Raw genomic sequence first — 8065 nt, 5'->3', positions numbered from 1 at the left:
ACCACTTTGAACCACCATGCCACATCTTATTTTCTTGTAGTACATTGGAGATAAGAGTCCCACAGACTTAACCACAATCCTCAGATCTTAACCTCCTGTGTGGCTAGGATTACAGGTGTGAGCCACCAGCACCCAGCTCTGTTCATTATTTTTAACTTGAGATCATATACATAAACCTCTGTTTTTTTAACCCCATTACCCATTAAGTAAGTCTTCCTTCTCAGCATAGGACATAGTTGTGATTGATTTCAAGATACAAACCTCAATTTTTAGCCTCTCTTGCGGATGGATTGGAAGATGTCATTTTCCATGGGGTTTGAGGGCTTATCTCAATAGTATCCAGTGGCCCTATTCAGACTAGAAGCCATTCGTAATGCCTTCTGTAATATAGGGGCCTTCTCTAATGCCAGAATTGCTTGGGGCTAGAATGATATACATGTCCTTTCTCCTCTGATGTTGCTAACTCAGGCAGTAATTTGTTGGGAAAAAGGCCTTTCTTCATGTGGATTTCAGCTTTTGTCTCTTGTGCCTTTTCTCTTCCAGCTGCCTTCGCCAGTGAGCACAAAGCCACATTTCAAAGGACACTGACAAATTATCCCCAGCTGCCAGAAGGAGGTTAGTTTGCTTTATGTTCTGTGTTCATCTTCTCTGATAATAAACAGGTTAACTTTCTCAAGGGAACTGACAAAAGTACAAATTGACTTCTCATCCAAATAGGATGATTTTGCTGTTATGAATATGTGGATTTGTAATCGTTTTCTCCATTCCTCCGGCAGCTTACACAGGAAATATAGAATAAGTGATCACAGACAGAATGCCTGATTTTTGCAAGACTCACATTAATCTAGTCTTTTTAAAAGCATTTTGAACATCTACATTTGGTTTTGGTGATACTGGGATTTGAACTTGGGGCTTTGCTCTTGTCAGGCAAGCATTCTACCACTTGGGGCTTGCTTTCAGCCTATAAGTTATTTTTAAATGGACTAGCATGGTGTTACCTCCTCACTGAGTAGTCATTTAAAGGCTAAATGATGTCAGCTCTTTGTATTTCATCCATCTGGCATTAGCATGGCAAAAGAAAAGTGTCTAATGTCTGCCATATTATCCTACATGTAGCAGATACTAATGGCATACATATATGATGGACAGACAGTCCATGTTAATGTAGAGAGTCAGTCATTCTCAAACACTAATAGGAAAGCAAACTGGTACAATTCTCCCACAGAGTACCTCGATAAAGTGTGGCAAACCTTTAACAATGTTCTCTTTAATCCTCTTAGCTGTGATACTTTTTCTAAGAAATTACTATTTTAAAACGATCATTTTTATTATTGTTACTAATTAAGATTATGTTGATCAAGAAAATTTTTAATATTTAAAAAATTAGTAATGCTAATGACCTTGGTTTAATCATGACATTATACACATTATATCAACTATATTATATCACACTGTCTTCCATAAATATAAAAGTCCATAAAAAAGCCCAGCACCAGTGGCTCACGTATGTAATCCTAGCTACTCAGGAGGCTGAGATCTGAGGGTCACGGATCAAAGCCAGCTTGGGCACAAAAAGTCCGTGAGGGTCTTATCTCCAATTACTAGAAGCACTGTGGCTCAATAGGTAGAGGGGTAGCCTTGAGCTAAACTGCCCAGGGACAATGCCCAGGCCCAGAGTTCAATCCCCACGACTAACAAAACAAAAGTACATAAAAATTTAAACTAGTAATAGAGATGTACCAAAACAGGTCTGACATTCATCCAAGAATCATTTAAAAATAAGGAAAAATTGAGACAGCTTAAGTTGTTCATACTGTAAAATGCTATGCAGTAACATGTTATAAAATTGTTAGATTTTTAACAATTATTTTTAGAAGAATATTGAATGACATGGGAAAATGCACACATTGTAAATTAAATGGAGGAAGGAAGGATATACAAATGAAAATATTCTATGACTCTGTGTGTGTGTGTGTGTGTGTGTGTGTATGAAAGAAGATTGGAAGGAACTAAATCTCTCCATTGTGGGAGTGTGAGTGGCTCATTTTATTTTTTGTAACGAGCTTAGTGTACTTTACAGCTTATTTGAAAGAAATAACTGTTAAGATAGATAGTATACATTATAAAATTTTAGTAAACCAGGGTAGATTTATTTCTCCAACCAAAATAAAAACCCCACATGGACAATCACAGTGGTGTTCATTTTTGAGAAAGACAAAGCAAATCCCAAATGTCTTTTCAGCTTTAAGTTCGCTGAACCCTCATTTGAAATTGAAAGGGAAACATGTTCATTGTTTCCTCTACATCTAGTTCATTCTCTTCCTTTTTTCCATCCCTACTCCTCTTTAAACTGGTCAGATCTGTGAAGCAAATGTTGAGCACACAGGAAATACATAAAAGCTAATGCCTTTAAGATATCACAAAGACTTCCCTTATTGTGTACTAGTGGTGAGCTTCCCTCCTGCTTCTCAGAGTGGAATAGAGTGGGAAAACAGCAAATTCTCACAAGAGAGAACAATTTAGGAAGTCTGAAAAAATTGAGATGTGACATGTACAATTCTCTCTTCCTTGCCTTCTTAGCCTCACTAGCCTCAAACTAAAAGAAGCTCAGGGACAGTCCTCAGGCTTTGAGTTCAAGGCCAAAGACTGGCAAAAAAAAAGAAAGAAAAAAGAAAAAAAAAGATGAACAGATAAATAAGTAAAATTAGCCATCACAAACTTTAACCTAAGTACCATACTTAGTACAAAAAATTTATTGAAAACGGATCATGGATCTAAATCTATAAACAATAAAAGTTAAAGAAAATAAATGGAAAATATCTTTAGGTACTAGGTCTTAGGCCAAAGGTCTTGGATTTGATCCTAGAAGCACAATTTATAAAAGTAATAAATTGCACATTATCAAACCGTAAAAGATGGGGCTGGGAACATGACGTAGTGATAGAGTGTGTGCCTAGCATGCATGAATCCCTGGATTTGATTCCTCAGTACCACATATATAAAGCCAGAAGCGGACCTATGGCTCAGGTGGTAGAGCTCTAACCTTGAGAAAGCCCAAGGACAGTGTTTAGGCCCTGAGTTCAAGCCCCAGGACTGGCAAAAAATATATGAAGATCCTTTAAGAGATTAAAAAGAGGAAGTGGCACTGTGGCTCAAGGGGGGAGGATGGTAGTGTTGAGCTTAAGCGCTCAGGAAAAACGCCCACGCCAGAGTTCCAGTCCCACAACCGACCAAAAGCAAAAAATGACATTTGGGGCCGGGTACAGTGGCTCACACCTGTAATTCTACCTACTCGGGAGGATTAGATCTGAGGATCACACTTCAAAGCCAAACTTGGCACTAAAAAATTCCATGAGACTCATCTCCAATGAACCACCAGAAAATCAGAAGTGGCTCAAGGGGTAGGATGGTAGCCTTGAGCTGAAGAGCTCAGGGACAACACCCAAACCCAGAGTTCAAATCCCACAATCGACCAAAAAGAAAAAAAAAAAGAGATTAAAAAGTAGCGCGCCCAGCAGGGCCGGCGGGACTCGGGGTAGGGACTCGCGCTAGCACGTCCTTGGGCTGCGGCCGGCGCCCGCTTCTCCCTTCCTCTGCCGACGCGCTTGTCTGCTGCGCTTGTCTGCTGAGCCGGTGAATGTGCAGCAATAACATGTCAGCCCCGCCGTGCCCGCCGCCCGCAAGGCCACCGCCGCAGTTATTTTCCTTCATGGACTGGGAGATACTGGGCATGGATGGGCAGAAGCCTTTGCAGGTATCAGAAGTTCACATATCAAATATATCTGCCCACATGCGCCAATTATGCCTGTTACATTAAATATGAACATGTTATGCCTTCATGGTTTGATATTGTTGGACTTTCACCAGAGTTCCAGGAAGATGAATGTGGAATTAAACAGGCATCAGAAAATGTAAAAGCTTTGATAGAGCAAGAGGTAAACAATGGCATTCCTTCTAACAGAATTAGTTTAGGAGGATTTTCTCGGGGAGGAGCTTTATCTTTATACACTGCTCTCACCACACAGCAGGAAGTAGCAGGCGTCACTGCATTGAGTTGCTGGCTTCCACTTGGGACTTCATTTCCACAGGGACCTATAAATGGCACAGATAGAGATGTTTCTATTCTCCAGTGCCATGGAGATTGTGACCCTCTAGTTCCCCTGATGTTTGGTTCTCTGACTGTTGAAAAACTGAAAACATTGGTCAATCCAGCCAATGTGACTTTCAAAGCACATGAAGGCATGATGCACAGTTCATGTCAACAGGAAATGACGGATGTCAAGCAATTCATTGATAAACTCCTACCTCCTATGGATTAATGTCACTAGAAGGCCTTGTATGGAAGTACACCATCATGATTGTAGTCGATTAAAAACCTCCCATGCCTGATCTTAAAACTTCTAATGTTTGCAGTGGTAAAATGTTTCACAAATACAATAATTCAGACTCAATAATGTCTCCCCATGGGAAATTCATGATCTTTTATGTTTCTATACATGTATTTGTATAAGATAATCCAGAATATACTAGTATTAAAATAAGTGAATCCATTAGCTTCCTTTTCTCAAATGCAATTTAGCAAAATAATAAAAGACTGCAATCAGTTTTTATTATATTATTTAAAGATCAGTATTCTTACTGAAAATTTGTTCAGATATAAACAAGAAGGTAAGGTATAAATGATGTATTAATGCTGTGGCTTAGTCTAAGGACTTGTACCACAATTAGTCTTCATGCAGTGTCTGTATTTTTATATCTGTATTCATAGATATGTAATGATTGTAATACGTAAGAATTAGATGGTATTACATTATTCCTAATGCTAGGGATAATGCTTTTAAGTGTCAGAAAAGAGTCATACTGCCCTCTTGAATGAATGGCTCTTTATTTGAAGGACTAGGCTTCTTTTCAGATATCATTTCTATTTAATATTCTTCAATCCTCTCAAAAACAGGTTTCTTTCTTTATTGACTTTCATAGTAAACCAAATATTGCCTCCCTACCATAGACATCTACTATCAAGACATGCTATAATTTTATATTGTGAATCACAGGTACATGGTATTTAAAATCTGTGTACATTATCAAAGAAGTTCAAACATTGAAATTCCTGTACTACGCATTTCAAATTATTACACCTTAGTCCAAATTTAGACCTTATTACTAGAATCTTTAGGTAATAAGAATAATTCTGTGGTTTTATTTTCTTATTTAAAAAAAGATTAGATCATAATCTATGTTCAGAGATGCCTAAGACTGATCTTAAAATCTAATTAGTAAAATGGCTGGGTATCTGTATAGCATAGAGTTTAAGTTTACCTTTTCTGTATGTATGTTTTTAACCAAGTACTGCAGAAAACTTTGCATTATTTTCACCTGCCAGTAGACTTATTTGAAATTTTCACTTTAGTCAAGTGAGTTTTTAAAGTTAGTTCTTTTGAGCCAGGCACTGGTGGCTCACACCTGTAATCCCAGCTACTCAGTAGCCTAAGGATCACTGTTGATGCCATGAGGGCGCGAAAGTCTGTGAGATTCTTATATTCAGCTAACCACCTAAAAACCCCAAAACAAACAAACAAAAGCCTGGAAGAGTTCTGGCTTAAGTGGCAGTTTGCCACCTTTGCCTGGAACAGTTAAAGGCCCTGAGTTCAATTCCTAGTACCAGCACCAAAAAAAGAAAAAAAAAAGATCTTTTGAGCAAAGATAGAAATAGTAATCATTGGGTTTTCAAGTAGTCAAAATTTCTGGATTATCAGTAAAAATGATTTAAAAACAAATTATCGGCAATAAATATAATAAATACCAGAACCCTATACTATGTAATCACCACAGTTTAATATGTAGCAAAGTTGTATGTTTGATATTTCTGAAGTGTTAATTTTTCTGCTCTATTCCAACTGACCAATGTTAAGAATGCATCTTTATAAATGGGTGCTAATTGATCGTGGAATTTACTAATGGACTATATAGGATGTTAATAATGAAGCCATATGTTTGTGTCTGGATTTGAAAATTTTAAACAATCATTTATTAGATTTGCCTTGAAGAACATAAACTTACTTCAGTCACACAAATCAGTAAGGTCTTTATGGCAAGAAATATGCCAGTGAAATGTGCTGTAACATGGGATATGAAAATGTTTTTCACCGTTTCTATCAATATGAAATAAAACTTAATTCTGATTTAAAAAAGGGGGGACCAGGAACATGGCCTAATGATACAGTGCTCACCTAGCATGCACAAAGCCCTGGGTTCAATTCCTCAGTACTACATACACAGAAAAAGCTAGAAGTGGTGCTGTGGCTCAAGTGGTAAAGCTCTAGCCTTGAGAAAGCTCAAAGACAATTCTCAGGTCCTGAGTTCAAGCCCCAGGACTGGCAAGAGAGAGAGAGAGGGAGAGAGGGAGGGAGAGAGAGAGATTAAAAAGAAAGCTGAATATGTTGGTTCATGCCTAAAATCCTAGGCATTCAAGAGGCTGAGGTCGTTGGGTTACAATTTGGGTCCTATTTGGGCAAAAGTGTCAAGACCCTATCCAAAGTGCAATCTAAAATAGAAAGAGCGTAAAGTGTGGCTCACATGACAGGAAGCACAAGTCCCTGAGTTTCTGAGAGACAGATATAGAGAGGATGGGGAGGGAGGAACAAGTGATCAAGGGAGGGAGAAAAGGACAGAGAGAGAGAGAGAGAGAGAGAGAGAGAGAGAGAGAGAGAGAGAGAGAGAGAGAGAGAGAGAGAGAGAGAGAGAGAGAGAGAGAGAGAGAGAGAGAGGAAAACGCAAGCTATAGGATGGGGAAAGTATTTTCAAGTGACATAACTAACATCACTCATACCTAAAATATATGAAGAACTTTTGAAAAATTGAACAGCAAGAAAACTTTCAGAAAATGGGCAAAAAGGGCTGGGAGTTTGGCCTAGTGGTTAAAGTGCTTGCCTAGCATGCATGAAGACCCGGGTTCAATTCCTCGGTACCACATACATAGAATAAAAGCTGGAAGTGGTGCTGAGGCTCAAGTGGTAGAGCTCTAGCCTTGAGAAAGTCCAAGGACAGTGCTCAACCCCTGAGCTCAAGCCCAAGACTGGCAAAAAAAGAAAAAGAAAGAAAATGGGCAAAAAGTATAAGAATTTCTTTTGTGTGAGAAGTGATGCACCTACTATCTGTTGAATGTAACTGTAACCTCTCCATACATTATCCCGACAATAAAAAGAAAAATGTAAAAAAATAAAATAAAAGAATTTGTTTTGCTGAGGAGAAGCTAGGAAAGGTAAAGACATGGAAAGATGTTAGCCATCATCAACCAGGGAAAATACAAAGTAAGCGTACAAAAATAAATATCACTATACACCTATCAGAGTAGTTAGAATTGAGAGTGAAAGAGACAGAGAGATAGAAAGAAGGCAAAGAGATAATATTGCATAATGACAAAAATGTAGAGAAACCAGATCTCTCATACATCTCTGTGAGAATATGAAATGCTACAAAAACACTCTGGAAAACAGTTTGGCAGTTTCTTGCAAAACTAAACATGCAATTACCATAGGACCTAGTAATCACACTGCCGGGCACTTATCCCAGAGAAATGAAAACTATGTCCATAAAAAAATCATGTACACAAATGTTTATAGCAGCTTTATTTGTAATAACAAAATGAAGAAAAAAACTAAAACTAAAAAACAACGAAAATGGCCTTTGATAGGTGAATAATTAAACAGACTGTGGTCAATGAGAAGGAATGGCCAAAAACTTCAATGGCCCTCGAGTGTTATCCTAAGTGGCAAAATTGTTTGCCCAAAGATTACCACTCTTCGTTCCCTCATCCCTGCAAATGCTCAAGCCACATTCAATTCTTAGGGATTCAATAGACAATTTTGTCAAACAAAACACAGCTGGGACTAAGAAATGACAATTTCCAAGGCAATATTTCTTAAATATTATCATCGCACACATGGAGAACACACACACACACACACACACACACACACACACACACACACACACACACACAGGATTTTCTTGCAATTAAATTCCTGCCCCTTGACTCATTGTCAAAGATAAAACATAAAGACTC

General features: G+C 38.2%; 1 pseudogene; it reads left to right on the top strand.

Moving 5' to 3' along the window:
• The first annotated feature begins 3637 nt into the window (after positions 1 to 3637).
• Positions 3638 to 4319, top strand: LOC150041562 (acyl-protein thioesterase 1-like; annotated as a pseudogene).
• The last annotated feature ends 3746 nt before the right edge of the window (positions 4320 to 8065 follow it).

Source organism: Megascapheus bottae, chromosome X, assembly GCF_031878675.1.
Source record: "Megascapheus bottae isolate mThoBot1 chromosome X, mThoBot2.hap1, whole genome shotgun sequence".
In the NCBI taxonomy this organism is placed as follows: domain Eukaryota; kingdom Metazoa; phylum Chordata; class Mammalia; order Rodentia; family Geomyidae; genus Megascapheus; species Megascapheus bottae.
The sequence above is the reverse complement of the archived record's forward strand: the minus strand, read 5'-3'. Positions and strand labels throughout refer to the sequence as shown.